Source organism: Miniopterus schreibersii, assembly GCF_964146895.1.
Source record: "Miniopterus schreibersii genome assembly, chromosome: 3".
NCBI classification, from domain to species: Eukaryota; Metazoa; Chordata; class Mammalia; order Chiroptera; family Miniopteridae; genus Miniopterus; species Miniopterus schreibersii.
Genome location: NC_138103.1, coordinates 13,536,064 through 13,555,200, shown reverse-complemented (window position 1 = coordinate 13,555,200; position 19,137 = coordinate 13,536,064). Strand labels below are relative to the sequence as shown.

The 19,137-nt window shown below is 49.6% G+C and overlaps 1 protein-coding gene across 1 annotated transcript in view; it reads right to left on the bottom strand.

Annotated features, from left to right (window-relative positions):
• Window positions 1–19,137, bottom strand: part of RBFOX1 (RNA binding fox-1 homolog 1) — a 1,935,778-nt gene that overhangs the window by 1,668,287 nt on the left and 248,354 nt on the right. The window contains exon 2 of the mRNA XM_081132161.1: window positions 467–526. The gene's annotated coding sequence lies outside the window, so the exon portion shown is untranslated. The remainder of the gene's footprint in view (window positions 1–466; window positions 527–19,137) is intronic.

The following is a 19,137-nucleotide window of genomic DNA, read 5'->3' as shown; positions in this document are numbered from 1 at the left end:
GGTGCCCCAATGACCTCAAGTCCAACGCCATGACGTGGGCCCCAAAGCACTCTGCGAGCATTCTTTACGTGACCACAGGGACAATCAAATGATGTTAAACTTCCTTCCCACTCCCCAGCACCTTGGGGTCCATCCTCACATCAAGAGTAAAGAGACTCGCCTGTGGCCCCGCCACCAGCCATGGCTCCCCCAGATCTGTTCCCAAACGACCCAGCCTTTCTCAACGAGAGGCGCTCAGCTCGCCTTTCATGCAGCACGCGGCTGAGGCTCGGGCCCCGGGGGCTTCCTAATAGAAATTCTGCGAGCACTTGGGAACCTTGATTCCCCTCAAACCCAGTTACTTCTCCAGCAAGATTGGTTTCAGGTAAAAACCACTCCTGGTGATTGATGACGGAGCCCGCGGAGGCTGAAAGGGTGCAAAAGCAGTTTCAGAATCTAATCTGGTCAGCAAAACGTGTCTACTTACCGAGTCCTGCGGACTGCTCCTGGCACTGGAGAGGGGGGCGGAATTCTCAGCCTTGTAGTCCTGGCAAAACAAAACAAAAATAGGTGGGGGAACCCAAGGTGAGAAAACAGTTCCAATTTGGAGTAACCCTGAGTCTCTCCCTTCCTCTAGCCACACCATTCATTCATTCATTCATTCACTCCTTCAGTCGTATTCTCTCTGCCCCCTCTTAGGCCTGTGCTGCCCAATGCCCAATACAGCAGCCACAAGCCACATACGGCTTGCACTATGAGTATAAATTACACACTGGATTTTGAAGACTGTATGGGGGGGGGGGGGGAAGAATGTAAAATACCTCATTAATATTAATATCTCATTAATATTTTTACATCAATTACATGTTCGAATGATAATATTTAATAATATATAAAAATAAAGTGTATTATTATATTTAAATATATAAATATATTATGAATATTTAAAGTAAAATATATTGTTACAATTAATTTCATCTGTTTCTTTTTACTTTTTAATGTGGCTACTAGAACATCTTAAATTGCCTCCGTGGCTCTCGTGGCGTCGGCCAGGCAGCACTGGTCCGGATTTCCCTGAGCGTGGACGCCGGCCTGGCCTGAGGACGCGGTGGCCCTCAGAGAGCCACGCCAGCCGCCCGGCCCTGGGCTTGGGCTGACTTTCTGCTCTTTCTCCGCAGCAGCAGCCCCTGTTAAAGGCGCGCCGGCGATGCTGTGTGCTTAGTGCTCTGGTGCATTTTCTTCTTCAGCCCCCACAGGATGTAAGGAAGGGGTGCAATCTCAGCCCCATTTTACAGAGAGGCCAGAACTCAGCCAAAGCAACTCAGCAGAGCCGCGGGAGGGCCAGGGCCTGGACCAAGATGCTAACGGATGGATGTCAATCGTCATAGTCAGATTCTCCCTCCGATGCCTCATCAGCTTCCCCATGAAGCACAGCACATGGCATGTCACAGTCGGTCACCGTCCAGCTCTGGGTGGCTGCCCTGCTCCAAAAGCTCCAGCAGTGCCTGCACCGCACATTTTTCCACCTAGGAGCCGGTGGCCTCCCCTCCACACATCCCTGAGCCTAAGGTCCCAGAGGCCGCTCCTCTTCTTAGGGGATGTCCCTCGTTGCGCCAGTACTTCCATGTCATGCTGATTAGGAGGAGCACAGGGAGACTGAGAGGGCACAACTCAGTCTGCATTCCTTGGGAGATTTTCTCTTCCCTTCCTGCCACTTTTACCTTTCCAGGCCCTGTAACTGTCTGCACACCCACCTTGATCAGCAGCTCCTGACACTGTTAGCACAGTCCCCATATGATCCTGAACAGAACAGCTGACTCTATGCCCAGTCCCCTGGGCCCGTTTCCCTCCTTACCTTAAAGACAGTGAGAAACACACGGGTTCTAAGCCAGATTTGGTGAGGGAAACAGACTAGATAAGAGATGATGTCTCTCCATCACCCATCACCCTCTCAGGAATATGCAATGAACTGGTGTGAGCTCCCAGAGAGCAGTGGCAGGTAGCATTGGAATGTGACACTAATTTGCATAAAAAATGACCTTTAAAGGGTTTATCTTTCAGGTTAACAGAAGGCCAAGACCAAGCCACCTGAGCAATAAACAGAAGGTGTGGGTCTGGGCATGGTAGGTTTCTAAGGATGGAGCCAGTAAGACCTGCAGGGACCCGGGCTGTGACAGATAGGTGTGGTCAGCACTCCAAATGTCTGCCAGGCTACCCCAGCCCACTGCACCCTACAATGTCCTGACCACAAGGGTGTAATGCCCCTGAAGAAGTCTGGGTGCCAAGAGAAAGAAGGCAGCTAGGGAGCCCACAAGGCCAGACCATGGCCTGGGTGACCACAAAGGACACACATTTTCACACCACAGAAAGTGCATTGTCCAAAGCAGAAAATCAAAATAACTCCTTGACCCATGGAATCGATGAGAGGACATAACAAACTCAGTCAACCGTGTAGATTCTTGTCATCTCAGAGTGGTGGTGAGAAAACCTTTCTAATTATGACCCAAAAGCCATAAAGCAAATGATTTAAAATGTTGACGAATAACGTTTTCTGCATGAAAAATAAAACCTTGAACAAAGAGTCATTTCCTCCATCTATAAAGAGCTCTCCCAAATCAATAAGAAAAACATCACTGGAAATCAAAGGGGAAAAATGAGCCAAGGAGACATCCAAACAAGTCACAAAGGAGATGGCAAATGTCAGTTCTACATATTAAGGGATCCTCTACTTCACCCATAATAAGAGAAATAAAAATTAAGACAATGTATTATTTTTTTACTAAGACTGGCAAAGATGAAAGTTCTGCCAAGTCCTGAGGTGATAACAGTGTAGAGAAACATGTATCCTTATACACAGTAGAATTATATACATTAGCCAACATTTGAAAAATTGATAATATTTGAACTGGCAATTTCATGTCTTGGAATTTCTGATATCGAACGTCTGCATGTGTGGAAAATGACCAACCCCAAAGATAGTCATGGAAGCTTTTTTTTTTAATTACAAAATATTGGGAGCAACATATATTTCCATTATTCAGAGACCAAGTAAATAGGTTTGGGTGCATCCAGACACCCTCAGTAAAATCACAGGGAGGCAGCCAGTGTGGGACGATGGGGACAGACATAGAATGCAGAGTGGTGTGTCCAGCATGCCACCATCTGCTTATTGTTTTAAGAATATATGCATATGTAGCATATGCATTGAAATCTCCAGAAGACAGATTTTTTAAAAATGCTTTAAGAAGTGGCTGATTTTTTTTTTAATATGTTTTTATTGATTTCAGAGAGAGGAAGGGAGAGGGAGAGAGAGATAGAAACATCAATGATGAGAGAGAGTCATAGATCGGCTGCCTCCTGCACACCCCCTACTAAGGATCAAGCCCAAAACAGAGCATGTGCCCTGACTGGGAATAGAAGTCACCTCCTGGCTCACAGGTCGACGCTCAACCACTGAGCCACACCGGCTGAGAGAAATAGCTGATTTTAGAGAGAGGAACTAGCTGAGCAGGACGGGCTATTAAGGAAATTCATTTTACTCTTCTGACTCTTAATTGTGTACTCTGGGCATGTATGCTCAATTAAAAATATTTATTTTAGCTTAAATTTATTTTTATTTTGAAAAGAAAAATAATTTAAGGGATTAACATATGGTACTACTAGCAGAGCCCTTTGGGTATGGAATTCATTTTTTAACATTATCTGAAAAAATTTAGCTCACACAATGTGGACAATGATTTAAGGTTTTTTTGAAGGAAGAAAGCCCTGTCATTATGGCCTGAATGCAAAAATATTGGCATTAATGGTTTTTACCCAGAAATTCAAACGTGTGGCACACAGCTACAGTTGCCCTTGTTGTTCCCAGGGCAGGCAGTACTAATCGAGTGCTGCACTTTCCTGCTGAGCCCAGATGCAGTGTCAGGATCCACTCCGACACACTCAGAAATACTACTCAGCTACGCGCACTGACACATCAGCTGAAATCAAATCCTGTCCCTGGGCAGGGCAGGGTAGCCATGGGGCAAAGCCCAGAAATCTGGAAGCAGGGTTTCCATATGATTTCTCAGCCTGAAATGAGTTTACATCACCAGCTTCTCCTGCCCCTGCCCATTCCCCACACAGGTGCCTGGCATCGCAGAAGCCAGCTTCCCAAGGCCCAGCTTCTGAAAATGTCATCTGGGCCCCTTCTGCCATCCCAGATCAAACCACCGAGAGCCCTTCTGAGGAGATGCCGGTTAACCTTCAGCAAGGAACTCGGGCTCCCCCATTTCCCCCAACTTAGAAAATTCTGTGTAAATGTCAAATTAAGCTCTTCATTCCTCTGCTTTTAAAATGAGAGATAAAATTTAGCTCCCTGTTCCCAGATGTTAAAATCTCTGCTTCTCCCCAGGGCAAAGAAATCAATGTGAGTAAGCTCTGCATTTTTTCCCCTTGGAACACGACCACTTCCAGCAATTTATTTGACTGACTATGCCTTCTATTACCATGTAAATTGTTTCAGACTGCAGGAAAAAAAAGTATTAATCTCCTCTCAGTAAGTCATAAAATAAAGAAATCAATTTCAAGGTCAATTTAGCCCAAATAACACCTGCTGCCCTTTTTTGTTACATGCAGACTCCTCTGAAATGCTAGACTGTTGTCTAAGGCGTCAATGTGCAGCTACAGAAAACTGCGTCTCACATCAGTCAGGGAAGCACAGGGGAGATGCTGGCCCTGTGGCCCAATGGCTCTGAGTATGAATTTGGGAAGGACAGGGTTAACAGGACTCAGCAAAACGACCCTCTGTAGGCCAGGGCAGGGGAATAGGAGAACAGCAAGAGGGGTCAGAGTTGGGTTCAGGTGGGAGTCTTGCTGACTTGCTGTGTGACTCTGGGAAAGTTACTTAGCCTCTCTGAGCTTCAGAGTCAGTATCTGTAAGATTACTTAAAATAAGATGAGAGCTAGGTGAATGTTCAGGACCCTTCAGGCCAGTCCTTCATGGGCTTTGTCAAAGTTAGACACTCAGGAGAACTGGCCTAGACAGCCAGGTTTATGCAGCTGCTCTTCATCAGGAGGCAGGGTAGTGTAGGGGTTCAGGGAACAGGCTCTGGGGCCTGACTGCAGGTGTCCAAACTGTCTTTGCTCCACTCTTGAGCTGCATGACTCTGGACAAGATACTTATCTCCTATCCTGAGTTTCTTCCTCTGGAAAATGGAAGTAACGGCATTACCCATTTCTAGAAAGAACTATCCTACTCACTTAGCAGGTAGTAACTGGACTCAGGGAAGTTATACGACTCACCCAGGTTTCATAACTCAGACGAGGCAGCTCCCGTCTGAACCCCGGAATCCATGCATCCAAAGCCACTGTGCCATCCCCCAGGCAACACTGCCCTTCAGTATCCAGGGCCCGCGGTGGGGAAGGTGCCACGAACCCCAGGACCTCAGGCAGGTGATCGCAGCACACGAGACTTTCCCTTGAAAACCCCCTGGGTTTACAAGGCATTTGCACAGCACGCTCCCATCTCCTCTGCCAACACCCACAACCCCGCCTGTGATGAGGGCAGAGAGTGGGGCCCCCCTCTTCCCGTGGGTGGAACCCCTCCCATCGGGAGATGGTTTCTCCACACGCAGAGCCCAGCCCTGGCCTTAGGTGGCCTCGCGCAGTTTCTGACTTTTCAACTCCATCTAGCAGGTTGGCCTGGTGCCCCTAGGAGCCATGGTCCCCGGTGGCCCCAAACCATCCTCTCTGTGTTTCAGCCAAGCCATCCCTGAGCTCCCACCTGCCCCTCCAATCAGCTATCAAGGCTACTGCCCCACCTGCGACATGTCTCCACCTGCAGAAGGCCTGTCCCCCTTCGGCATCCCCGAGGCTCGTGCCTGAACTCAGATCGCTCTCATGGCCGTGGTTCCCACGGACGCCTCCCTGACGCCACTTTCTCTCCCTTACAGTTCATTCTCTGCTCTAGAGCCAAAGGGGTCTCTTCGAGCATAAACTGGTTCATGTCACTCCCACTTACACACCCTTCCCATCCCCCATGTCCCTGGGACCCTGCAGTGTCGCCATCGTGTGAGTGGCGGATGCAGTGAGGACTGTCGTCCTTGAGCATGTCGCTCGGTCATGGAGACACTGAACAGACCACGTCTGACAACGCCACCTGTGATGCAGCTGCCAAGGAAGTGCCCGGTCTCCTGGGATGCAAGGTTAGAAAAGCAAAACCAGTTAACTGAGCATTTACTAAGTACTTTCAGGTATGACCACACAGCTAGTTAAGTGGCAGACCCTGGAAGGGGAGTTGGGCTCTGTGCCACAGTTCTCAGTTGTAATTTCTAAAAACAGCTTTATTGAGATAAAATTCACGTAACATACAATTTGCTCATACGCTTAGGAGTAGAGTAGCTGGGTCGTATGCTAACTCTGTTCAATCGGTTTCCAAAGTGGCTGCATCCTTTTACATTCCACCAGGCGTGCAGGAAGGTCCAGTTTCTCTATGTTCTCATCAGCACCTGTTATTACCTGTGTTTTTTTATCCTAGTGGGTGTGGTGGTATCTGATTGTGGGTTGGGTTTGCGTTTCCCTGACAGCTAATGATGTCAAGCGTTTTTTCAAGTGCCTGCTGGTTGTTTGTGTATTTCCTTGGAGAATTGTCTATTCACGTTCTTTGCCCATTTTTAAATTGGGTTGCCTTTTTATAATTGAGTTGTAAGAGTTCTTTTTATAATCTAGATACAAGTCCCTTGCCATACATATTTGCAAATATTCTCTCCTATTCTTTGGGCTATCCGGTTACTTTTGAACTATGCCTTATATGAAAGCAGCTTGGTTATGTCTATTGAAAATAAGCACCCAACGGGGCATGCCACAGTACCTTTTCAGAGCTTTCTGTCCTGGCGCCCCCTGGCCGTTAGGACTTGGACATATATTTTGGGAGCCACTATTCATCCCACTCAACACACAAACAAAAAATGCCAACACTTGGCCCCACATAAATCAAGTCAGACTCTGGGGGTGAGGGGGGTAGTTTGAGTAATTCTCAAATCTCCCCAGGTGATTACAGTGTAGCCAGGCTGTGAAGGACTTGTCTAAGCCCTGAGTACAGGGCTGTGGTCCAGGATGGGGCTGTGTTTTGAGGAGTCAAGGTCACACCATAGGGTGGCAGGACCTCTGCAAGTAGCAGTGCCAGATTCCCCGTGTGTAATCCTATGATTCTCATTTACCATGTCAGCTCCTAACCCTCTAACTGCTATCTCCAAAGAGAAGCAGGTGAGCTGAGACAAAGGATATTCACACAGGGAAAAACAGCTAAGTGCAGAGCATAGGCATAGATCTGGGACAAAGTCTGCAAAGTTTAAAAACCCAACAAAGTCAAAAGGTGGAAACAACCCAAGTGCCCATCAACCAATGAATGAATAAACTAAATGCAGTCTATCCATGTAATGGAATATTATTCAGCCATAAAAAAGAATGAAGTTCTGACAGATGCTACAATATGAGCCAACTTTGCAAACATTGTACTAAGTGAAATTAGCCAAACGCATGACGTGTCCAGAACAGACAAGTTTGTAGAGACAGAAAGGTTCCTAGTGGTTCCGAGGGGCCAGAGGAGAGAGGAATGGGAAATAAAACCATTTAATGGCTACAGGGGTTTATTTTGGGAAGATGAATATGTTTGGAAGTAGACAGAGGTGACGGCTGCACAGTATCGTGAATGTACTAAATGCCACTGAGTTGTTCTCTTCAGAACAGTTAACTTTATGTTATGTTAATTTTACCTCAATTTAAAAAAAAAAAAAAAAATCCCAACAGACCCAGACTTCCGTCTCTCTTTTGGGGCCTCAACCGTACTTTTGTAATACAAAGGAATATATAAAACCACAGGCTTCTACGTACATTTGTCCAATCAAGAGAAGTTTTTTCTTCTACTCATCTCAAAAGCCATTAGAATTAATAGGGTCTGTATCCCCAATGTCTAATAGAGTTACCGATTCACTGAATCAAGAAACAAGTGTGAGCGACAGCGGAACTGTGGGCCCCCAACGCAAGGAGAATTTCAATCTCCCATCCGTGAGCAAGGTGCGGGTCACCAGGGCCGCGTGGCCTGTGCGTGGTGCGGGGACGGCACCTGACGCCCGAGGGCAGGGGACACGCAGGGGAGAAGAGCCTGCCTGCTCGTGCGGCCCTGAGGGGCAGGATAGACACCAGCCCGGGGAAGGACGCGCCCTCGCTGTGCTCTTGCTCGGAAATTCGGGGCCTGAGCAATGTCCCTTTGCACGTGGGCAGCCGCATCTGGAAGAGACGTAAGGAGTGGAGGGAAGAGGGGATGCAGGTGCCGGGAGCCGCGGCCTGGAGATGGAGGGGGCATTAGCGGCGCAGGATGAAACTCGGCGCGTTTCCGGCTGCAGATGCTGAACGCAGCGCTCAGGCTTCCCAAGGACGAGAGCAGCAGGGGGCTGGTGAGGGAGCCTGGGGGTTATTACGGGAGCTTCTGCAAAATGAAGCTGGGAGAATGGCGAAACGAGCGAAGTGTTAAATAAATACTTCCTGAATGGGCTCACAAGGGAGAACACTAAAATTAGGATGTCTGACAAGGGCTTTTTATCCAATCTGCCCAGGATTTCTTCAGGGTTCCTGAGAGAGAAGTTGCCAGTAACCCGCGTGACATCACGGGCTATTTGTGCAGAAATGGGACAGTTAGACCACGGGGCACTGAGCAGGCTGATGAGAGGGACGTGGCCTGGACGCAGTGGACCCAGGATTGCCTGGGGCAGCCTTGAGCTTCTCCCAATCTGGACAGAGGTCTTTGCGAAGGAAGAGGGCACTGGCCAGAGAATCACTACATTGCAGGGCTTAAGAGCATGGGGTCTAGATTCAGGGGGCCCAGTGCTGGAATCCTGCTCTATCTTCTAGTAGATGCATGGCCTTGAACAACTCGATCCATTTCCCCGAGCCTCAGCTTTCCCATCTGTAGAATGGGGATAACAGCCTTCACCATAGGAAATGATTAAATGTGACGATTATAAACACCCAATAAATTCCAGCTGTTATCCCATTTTACAGAGAGGTAACGGAGTCTTAGACATGGGTGTCTCTCTCCTGTGTGTTGGCTTTTGCTGTGTGTATGGCATTCTGTGGGTATATTTTTGTATGAATCATATCATTTGATCTCTACGACAATCTGTAAGGCTCAAGAGCCAGACTGGACCTGTCCCTCGCTGTGTGACCTGGGCAAGTTATGTAACCTCTGTGTGCCTCAGTTTCCTCCTCTGATAAAACAGAGAAAATAACAGCACCTTTCCCAGGGGGCTGTTAAGAAGCTGAATGAGTTACTACATGTGAAGTTCTGAGAAGAGAGCCCGGTGCGGGCTCAATAAATGTGACTGTCAATAGCATCACTGATATTAGCTCAGCTTATTAACAAGGCCCAGAGAGGGCAAGCAAGTTGCCCAAGGACACCAAGCTGATAAGAAATAGAGTCCGTCTGACTGTAGCTCCCACTCTTCAGTCCTGTGCATCACTCCATAGACACCCAGGGCTTAACTGATGGTACAGCCTCTTCCAGAAAATCCCCAGGCCCTCTGGAAACACAGCGTGGTGTAGAGTGCTGTGGACTCAGACAAGTCTGGGTCGGAGTCCCAGCTCTGCCCTCACTTTGACATGTGGCTGTGGAGGGTTGTGTAACCTCTCTGTCTCTAGGGAAGGGAATCATAACAGCACATCCGTTCTTAATGCGTAACCACGAATCCTTGCCATCAGTGTTTTCTGCTGGCTCCAGGCTGGTGCCCTGAGTGGAAGGTGAGACACTGACTTTGCTAAGCTGGGTCTGCGTTCTTCCACTCAGCTGCTCCAGAGGCATCTGGAGTCCTTGATGAGACAGCTCTTCCTCCTCTCCAGCCCGTCTCTACCCTGTGCCCCACGCAGTGTCGGTCTCCATGCCCACCAACAAGAGCTGCTTCCTGGGAGTGTGGCTGGATACTTGGGGCCCCGGGTGTAAGCCAAGTCCCAGTGATTAGGGCTCCCTAGAGACTGCCTCCCTGCAGAAGAGCGAGCTGTCAGCTCTTTTAACAGTGAAATAATTGCAAGTTTGAATGTGGATTCTATGCCGAACAACTGCAATTAGAAGCCACCTTCTGTTCAGAGCAACTGCTGCTTAAGTGTAATCCCTGCGTCGTGCATAAACCCCAAATGAGTTTCTCAGTTTTGCTTTCAGCTACACCTACTCGGCTATGTCACAATATCCTCCATTCCTTCCTAAAGCTCACACTGCTTCCGACATCTGGGCAGCTTTCCTCTGTTCCTAAGTAAACTCCAAATGCCTACCTGGAGCCAACAAGGCTTTGCACATAGTCTGCCCCGCACACTTCCCCACCTTCTTCCTCTGCTCTGTCACTTGACCCAAGCCTGCAGTCACCCTGGCTTGGAAAGCTCCCTAGATCCATTCTGCTGTTGAACTCCTACACATCCTTTAGGTCACAGTCTAAACATCACCTCCTCCGGGAAGCCTTCTGTGATACATCAAGCTAGATACAACCCCTGTAACATACCCTTGCCATGTCACATGCATTGTGGCTCTTCCTAAAGCTTGTGATTCACTTGTATTAGTTATTGTCATATATTTGCATAATTATTAAGTGGATGGCTGTCCCCCACAGAACCGAGTGTTCGATCCATGTCCCTTGGATCCTCCTTTGTTCTAACCCCCAGGACAGCGCCCCTGGTACACAGCAGGTCCTCAATACCTGTGTTGAATGAAGGAGTGTTCAGTCATGCAAACGCTATTCTTTCTAATGAGTGCAGCCTGCTCGAAGTAGGGCCTGTGTCTGAGGCAGATTTCTCTTCCTTCAAAGAACCCAGTACAGCCCCCGGAACATGGAACGTGCTTAGTTTAAAATGACAGCATTTTTAAGCAGACTCGTGCTTGAGTTCCTACTTTTGTTCGGTAAGAAAAATGCAAATACGAGTCCAGGGCAGCCTTTCCCTGTCCTCTTTGGATCTGGCCAAGCATAGCCTCTGGGGGTGGTTAGTGTGGGTATTGGCACTTCCCTAGGAAGACAGACAACCCTCTCCCATCTCACTACAGACCCACCCAGCCCCACTTGGGGGAACATTCCTTGAATCACCAGCTCAGCATGCAGACCTCCTCTGAAATGCCCCTCACGTGGCCCATCCCAGGAGAGCCCTGGCCTTTTCTCACCCCCGGGAGGCTGGAAAGGGCAAGGAAGGGCCTGCTTGGATGTATGTTTTCCCAGACTCCACTGCTGGAGGAATGGGATCGTTAAGACAGGTTATGACATAAATGTAATGCCATCTGCTGAGCAGCCTCCTGCATCTGGGTTGTCCTTGGCTGGAATCCCACCAGTTTGCCTTTCATTACACCTGAGTGCAGGAGCCCCCACCCCCCGACCGGCGGTAGGACCAGGAGGCACTGCCCCGTGAGCGAAGCCAGGGCAGCGTCAGACACCAAGACGGTTCACATGAGGACCTCAAACCCCACACAAAGCAGATGTTTGGAAGCTGAGAGCCTCCGGAGGACAATGACGAATACTGAAGCAGGACCAGCTGGAGGAGGCAACCCAGCCAAGCAGCCCTGGCCTTGGTCTAATGCCCGCATGCTGACGGCCTGGTGCTGGGCAGCATCCAAGTCGCTGGTGATTAAGTGGGGCAGGCTGTGCCACCACGGGGAGAGGGACCACTTCTCTAGTCCTTGAGAAGATCCACAGCTCAGTCGCGCTTGTTCTGAGGGACCTGTGCCACTCGAAGCTGAAACCGTGTAGCTGGGCATGTTTTCCCACAGACTCCATCCCCAGGCAGTCTCTGCAGCTGCTCCCAGGTCAGGGCCAGTGCTCACGGGAACCCGGGAGAGCGAGACCCTCCAGGTGCAACCCCCACCCAGCCATCCAGCGTTGGGGTCCTTCCACGCGCCCCCACAGTGCTGGGCCGAGAGAGACCGCTGCAGGGAGGGGGGCAAGCTCCCCAGCCTCTTGGGGCTTAGAGCCTGTTGTGGGAGGTGCTAAGCAGGCGATCACAGAATTAATTGGGTAGGTAGATATGATAAGTGCCATGGAAGGAGAAGTCCAGGGTGCTATGAGATTCCCCTGGTGCAACAAGATCCAAAGAACAACAGGAGTTGGCAGAAGAAGTGGGGTTAGAAACAGTCCTGGCTGAGGGGCAGCTCGGCGAAGGCCCTGGGCTGGTGTTTTAGAGACCGACCTACTGTCCCTGGAGTGTGGCAGCAAGGAGAGCTGGAAAAACAGGCAGGACGGCGGACTCGGGGTCTTAAGGCCACACTGAGAGTCTTTCTCAGAGAGCAGCAGGGTGTTTGAGCAAGATCTGCTGTGTGTTTGAGAAAGACCGCTCTGGACCTTGGTGTGAGAGTAGATGGGAGGAACACAGGAGGAAGACGCAAGGGGCGTCCAAGGGTCCAAGATGCTGGAGACACGGACCGAAGGAGGGAAAGTGTTCAGGGGGTGGCTTTCCTAGGACAGGAGGATTCATGGGCTGTGGGAGTGAGGGACAGGAAGACAGGATAACCCTGGGTTTCTGAGCACCTGGGTGGCCTCTCGAGATCCCCATGGAAGTGCCAGTGGGGAGAAGGTGCAGGTTCCGTTCTGACCTGGTTGGAGAATCAGGGGGTGTGTGCTTCGTGCACCTGACCTCTCGCGTAAAGGGGGCGGAAAGCACCTGGCCCCTGGAGTTTTCACCTTCATTTAAGCTCCGTTTCCTGCTTGGTTCATTACTGGTGTTTCACAGAGGGGTTCCTGAGGATTCTTTTAATATCCGCCGAGAACCTTGAAGGCCTTAGCACTAACAGCTGTCAGAACTAAATTAATAAAACAAGGCAGCTTTTTCTTTCTTTCTTTCTCCACGCCAGGAGTCACTGTGCAAGAATATTTGCAGAAAGCACCTGATCTCCCTGTGGCTTTTCACATTTTGAAATTGACAATTCTTTTATTCCAGTCAATAAACTTCTAAATGTCAGGCCATGGATGGGGTGTTCCTGGCGGGGTTTGGGGTCCAAGGTCCTTTTTGAAATTCAGGAAGGATGAAGGAGGTGAAGCATCTCTTTCTCCTCCATCTTTTACACTTGCACACACACGCATACACACATGCACCATTCAGCAAGTAAAATTTGGTTCCCAGAAAGAAATGCCTTCTGACAAATAAGGGATAAGTAAGTAGAAGCCCAGGTCACCTGCGAGAAATTCCAAAACCCAAAACCTCTCTGCAAACTGAAACTTTTTGCTTAAATCTAACTTAGATTCATCTGGTGACAAAAATCTCCCGGAACCCACCATGAGACTCATTATCCTGAGGGGCAAAAGAAAGCTACTGTAATAATCATAACCTGCAAGCCTGAGGTTAAACCAAAAGAAATCTCCAACATTCATTTGACCGGACTGTTTTTGACCTGAAGAAAAACCATTCATCAGCCTAATAATATTTACGTATCCCATTTAGTGAAATACTGGCTCTTTTGCAGAAATATTAATGTTTGGTTACGGAGTGCTGCCCCAGCCCCCACGGGAGGTGTGATGTGATGCATGGGCACCTCAGAGCCTTTCCAAAACCCAAAAAATGATGAATTCCAAGCCACACCTGGCCCCAGGGGACTGCAAACCTGCAGTAACAGAACAGTCACTAAGACCATCTGAGGGGCACTTTCCACACACAGGGCTCTGTTCATCAAGACGATTCATTTGGGAGAAAAGATGGGTAAAGGGTTCATGGATGCCGATTATATGGATACAGTTAAGGCACCATTTTTCCCCTTCAAAATTCTCCCCCATGAAGCCCTTTGCTGTTTAACGTAACAACGTTGGGGTGAGCCTATCCCCGGAACAGGTTCATGCCTCCCTAACACCCCCCAATCTGAAGGAAAACCCTGATTTAGCTGCAAAGAGTGGAAGCTGTTAGTTACAGAGCCAATCAGCCTAACAGGATCCTCATTACACCCCGAGTCTGCTTGTTCTCAGATCCACATGACATAATTACACTGTGCTTTTCTCTTGGAAAATGGTTTGCGTGAACTTGGGGAAATGTGTGATTCAATAAAGACATCCCACACGGGGCTCCTAGGGGCGTTCAATTAAGAGCGAAAAACCAACTTGGCAAGTGTCCTGACAGTGTCGTATATCCCACAACCTGGAGGCGGGAGGAAGCGGGAGGTTGGGAAGCCAGGGGAGAGCTGGGGAGGCAGGGGCCTCGGCGGAGGGCTCGAAACCGCAGCAATGGCTCCCGATGGGGATCTGTGGCTTAACTCCTCTTAATCTTGGCCCAAGTGGTGTAATAAGCCGTTCTTAGAACTTAATAACTGCTCAGCACCCAATCAATAACAGCTCTGAAAAATCTCTTCCCGGTATTTATTCAGTTCTCAGCACTCAGACGCTGCGGCTTCAGTCCCGGTGATACCCGCAGCCACCCCGCACCTCCTTCCTGCTCCGGGTGGCTCGCTGGCATGTCAACCCACGGGCATGCCTTTGAGAAATGGGCTGTGATGGGAACTCCCCATAATGGAAAAGCAAGAGGGACCAAAGAGATAAATGAGTCAGCATGTGTGCAATATCTCCAAAACCAACCTAAAATTGACTTTGGCACTTCTCCTAGTTCCCATTAATGCAAAATAGCATCTGGATCTTTGGGAGAAAGGGGCCAGGATGCGCGTCTCTATAGTATTCATCTGGGAAATTATCGCAATTCAGTTAAGCAACTTGCGGTACTGACGGATGAACACATTTTTTTAGTTCCTCTCTTAGGTGGGTGAGTGGGAGCTATTTGCTTTGAATTTTCCAGCTACTGTTGTTGGTGGAGCTGGACTTGGAAGCAACAGAAAGGTGAGCAGAGAGAGGGCAAAGGAGGAACGGAGGGAGGAAAGTGAAGTCGCTCTTGACTCCGTCAGAAGAAAAAATTCCTGCAAAGCCCGCAAACCCCAGGGGGCCAGCCCAAACGAGCAAATAGCCCCACTTCAAAGTGCAGACACGGCGCTCCATTTGCTGCAAACTTCATATAATGCCAGATTTTGATGTTATAAAAAATGAGGGAGAATTGAGTCTCCTGGCACCAGGTTCTCTGGGCACTAATTCCAGCTGCAGAAGAGATGACAAACCATTGCAAATAGAGATGGAGTTCTCTCTTCTTCCACTTTTCACAGGGAGCTGGTCAGCCCGATTATATCAATTAATATCAACTGATTATTTATTGGTTAGGATCTATACCACGCAGCACTTCTGACTGCTCCATGTGCCTCTGGAAGCTTTGTCTCTGACATGGATCCCTCCAGCCCTAACTGGCACGAGATGCGTGTTCCACTCCCATCAGGTAAGGAGTAGTTGCCAAGGAACCTGGTGCCAGGTATTGCCATGTTCCAAAGAGACTTCGATGGTTTGGGACAAGAAAGTTGACTTTTCTGAGCTCCGGGTTTATCACCCATCAAATGAGAAACGTCCTACCTGACACGGAGCTCTTGGGATGGTCATCTGCGTTAGGCCACAGGAAGGATGGTCATCTGCGTTAGGCCACAGGAAGGACAACTCAATCAATGATGGCTGTGCTGACGATGACAAGTAGGGACAATGTGACCCTGCTGCTGGTGACTGAGGACTTGATGATGATGATGGTGATAATGCTAAGGATGGTGGTGACAACGATGATGACGACGCTGAGAGGGATGACCATGGTCGCTTACTTCGCCTTTATTTCACCCATTCGTCAATACTTGATGTCTCAGAATGAAAATAATGACGCTGGCTATTCGGAGAGAGCAATTTAGGATGTTTGTAGGGGAGAGGTGGCTTCGCCGTTGTGGTAAAATACGTTCTCTTTGGAAGGCGAGCGGGCTTCCGCGATAATAAAATAATCCCAAAGTGAAATCCCTCAGCAGACGCTGCTGTTCCACAAGGTGAACGACCCCTAGGATCACAAAGTTATTGAAGTATCCACTTGCTGTCGGGTTAGTCGGGGCCCAAATCCACTGAGCACCGTGTTCGCCAAGCGTCAGGGTCTGAAAAGCCAGGCTCACGGCTCGGCAGTTGGGCTCCTACCATTGCCACTGCTCACTGCCAGCTGTGTGAAGTTTCCCCTTCTGGGGCCAACGTTTTGTTGCAAAATGAGGAAATAAAATAATGACTTTCAAGAGTTTCCTTAAAGCCCCCGGTTTCCCTAAAACAGAGCCCAAATGAGCAGGGACTGAAAGACGTAGGAGTTAGAGGTATTGACACTCCATGCAAAGCACGCAACAATTTCCTGAAGCTGAAAAACAAGAGCAGCTATTAAGATGTGTGAGGACAGGCTTCGGAGGGCGGGGGGGCTTTACAGAGGGCTGGGAGGTTAACGATGCGGAAGCACCACCGCCAGAGCTCATGTTTTCCAAGCAGGGGCACCTAACAGCGTTACTGTTGGGTAGGGCTGCACATAGTTGCTTCCTTCTGAGCCTTCGTTTCCTCACATGGATAAAAGGAAATAGATGATCTCGACGCCCTCACCGATCCCTTGCTGGTGCAAAATTCTACCATTCTAAGATTATAGATCCGCCAGTTGTTCTAGTCGCTCAGCCTTCCACCAAAACCAACAGCTTAAAACCTGCAGAACTCATTAGAAGAATGGCATCAGGGGCAACAGGAGGAAGCTGAAAGATAAACACAACATGGTACAGGACAAGCCTGTTCCAGACAGGAGCCTTGGGAGGCCAGCCAAGGGGGATAAACACAGGGGCCAGGGTCTGGGCCCAGGGAGACAGCCAGACAAAAGCAGGCTCCTCTAGAGGAAGCTAACATCTACGCACCCCCCTGGAGATGGAGCCATCTAAATGAGCAGTGTTCGAATCGCTGGGAGCTTATCCTAAAATGCAGTTTCCCGGGCCCCACCCCAGTATCTCTGATTCAGTATGTTTAGGTGGAGACCAGGAATCTGTATTTTAATGAGCACCCCAAAGTGACCAGGGTGCAGACGGAAGAGGGGTGGAACAGCTCAGGCCAAAGCAGTGATGAGAAAGCCAGAGAGGAAGCACTTTCATGGCCTTCACCACCTCACCTGAGCTGGGAACAAGGGCCAGCACCACCAATCGCTGTCAGGGGGACTGACACTCTTTCCCCCACTGCTCACTGCACGTGCCTCAGAGCCATCCTGACGCCTGTCTTCCACCCACACCCACTGCCAATCTCCCAGTAAACCCTCCAGTTTGACTCTGAGAACATAACCGGAACCCCCACTCCTCGCCACCTTTTAAAAAATATATATATGTTTTTATTGATTTTAGAGAGAGGAAGGGAGAGGGAGAGATAGAAACATCACTGATGAGAGAGTCATTGATCGGCTGCTTCCTGAATGCCCCCTACTGGGGATCAAGCCCGAAACCCGGGCATGTGCCCTGACCGGGAATCGAACAGTGGCCTCCAGGTTTGTGGGGTTCAACCACTGAGCCACACCGGTAGAGATCTCACCACCTTTATCTCCACCACCCTTGTCTGGACCACCATTATTATGATAACCTCCTAAATATGCCCCCCTCCCCCCAGCACCTGCCCTCGTCCTATACGGCCGGGGCATCCTTCCTATAAAGAAGCCAGGTCATCCATTCTTCTGCTTACAGCCTTCAGTATTTCCTGTCTCCCTCAGAGCAGGAGCCTCATAGGGTCCTCTGCCCCGGCCCCCACCACTATTACCCACCGGGCATTATCCCCCAGAGCCCTTTCCGCCTGCTCATTCCATCGCCAACATGTGCTCCTACACTTATTGCTCTTTTTGCCCATCTCTTCTGCCGGGATGTGCACAGGGACCACGCCCTCTCCTCTTTATGCCTTGGCTCAGATATCAACCCAGTGAGGCTTTGCTCTGCTCCCTCTGTCAAACAGCCAACCCCCCACCCCAGGGATCCTCTCTCTCCCCTGAGTAGTGTTTCTCCATGACACTGTTTCACAGGTTATCATCTCCCGCCCCACAGAACAATGACTCTCAACCGTGGGTGGTTGGCTCCCACAGGCCATTTGGCAGCGCCTGGAGAAGTTTGGGTTGTCATAAGTGAGGGCGGGGATGCTACTGGCAGCCGGGGGGCAGAAGCCAAGGATGCTGCTAAGCACCCTAAAATGCTCAGGACTGTTTCCCATAGCAAAAAACATTAAAAGGCCAAGAGTGAGCAATCCCCGCCTGGCGAGCGTGGCTCGGTGTTTGAGCGTTGACCTATGAACCAGGAGGTCATGGTTCAATTCCCAGTCAGGGCTCATGCCCAGGTTGCAGGCTCGATCCCCAGAAAGGAATGTACAGGAGGCAGCCGATCAATGACTCTCTGTCATCATTGATGTTTCTATCTCTCTCTCCCTTCCTCTCTCTGAAATCAATAAAAGCATTTTTAAAAACAGAGTAAGCAATCCCGCCACAGAATATAAGGAAAGCCTGGGGGGCCTGCCAACCATGCTTGAGCCTCCCTCACCTGATACAGAATGGACCTAATGAAAGATTTCTAAGGCTCCGTGGATTAAGCCACTTCATTCCCAAGTTATTAAAGTCGCCGCATGGGAAGGAGTGCACGTCTGAGGTGTGCTGAAAGACTCGCTCTGCATAGGAAAGATCTGCGGGTTTTGCTTTGTGATATACCTATATTTCTATCAGAAATAGAAAGGGTCTCCTATCTTAGTTATAAAAGCTAAACACGAGTCACCTCACCGCTGGCCACAGAATAAAGCACCCTTCCGGCTGATACCAGCTCCTAGTCTGGACTCGCTGCGTTATTTTTCAAAGGTTTCTGAGCTATATGATAGGCACCGTCCGTGAGTTTGCCCATCACGGGCTAACCTGGCCGGACCAGCGATTCAGCACTCAGAATGGTCAGATGGCGGACACTTCTCAAACGCTTGCTGGGGACGGGGGACCGCTCTCAGGCCTTGACATACACTAACTCGTGTTTAAACCTCGGGACAATGATTATCACCCCCATTTCACAGATGAGGAAGTGGAGGTCCAAAGCACACAGCAAGTAAGGGGCGAGGTGAGGCTTCAAACGCAGGCCTCCGGGCGCAAACCCAGCACGTACGCCGTGTGCAAACCCAGCTGTGTATGAAACTCTGGCTCAGAAGGAAAAAGAGAACCGATGGAGGAAAAGCAACGCAGGCGGGCAAAGGCCTCGGGTGCGGGCTCATGACGGTTGGCAGGGAAGGGGCACGCAGCTGGGTGCCCGCCCACGGGTTGTACTTC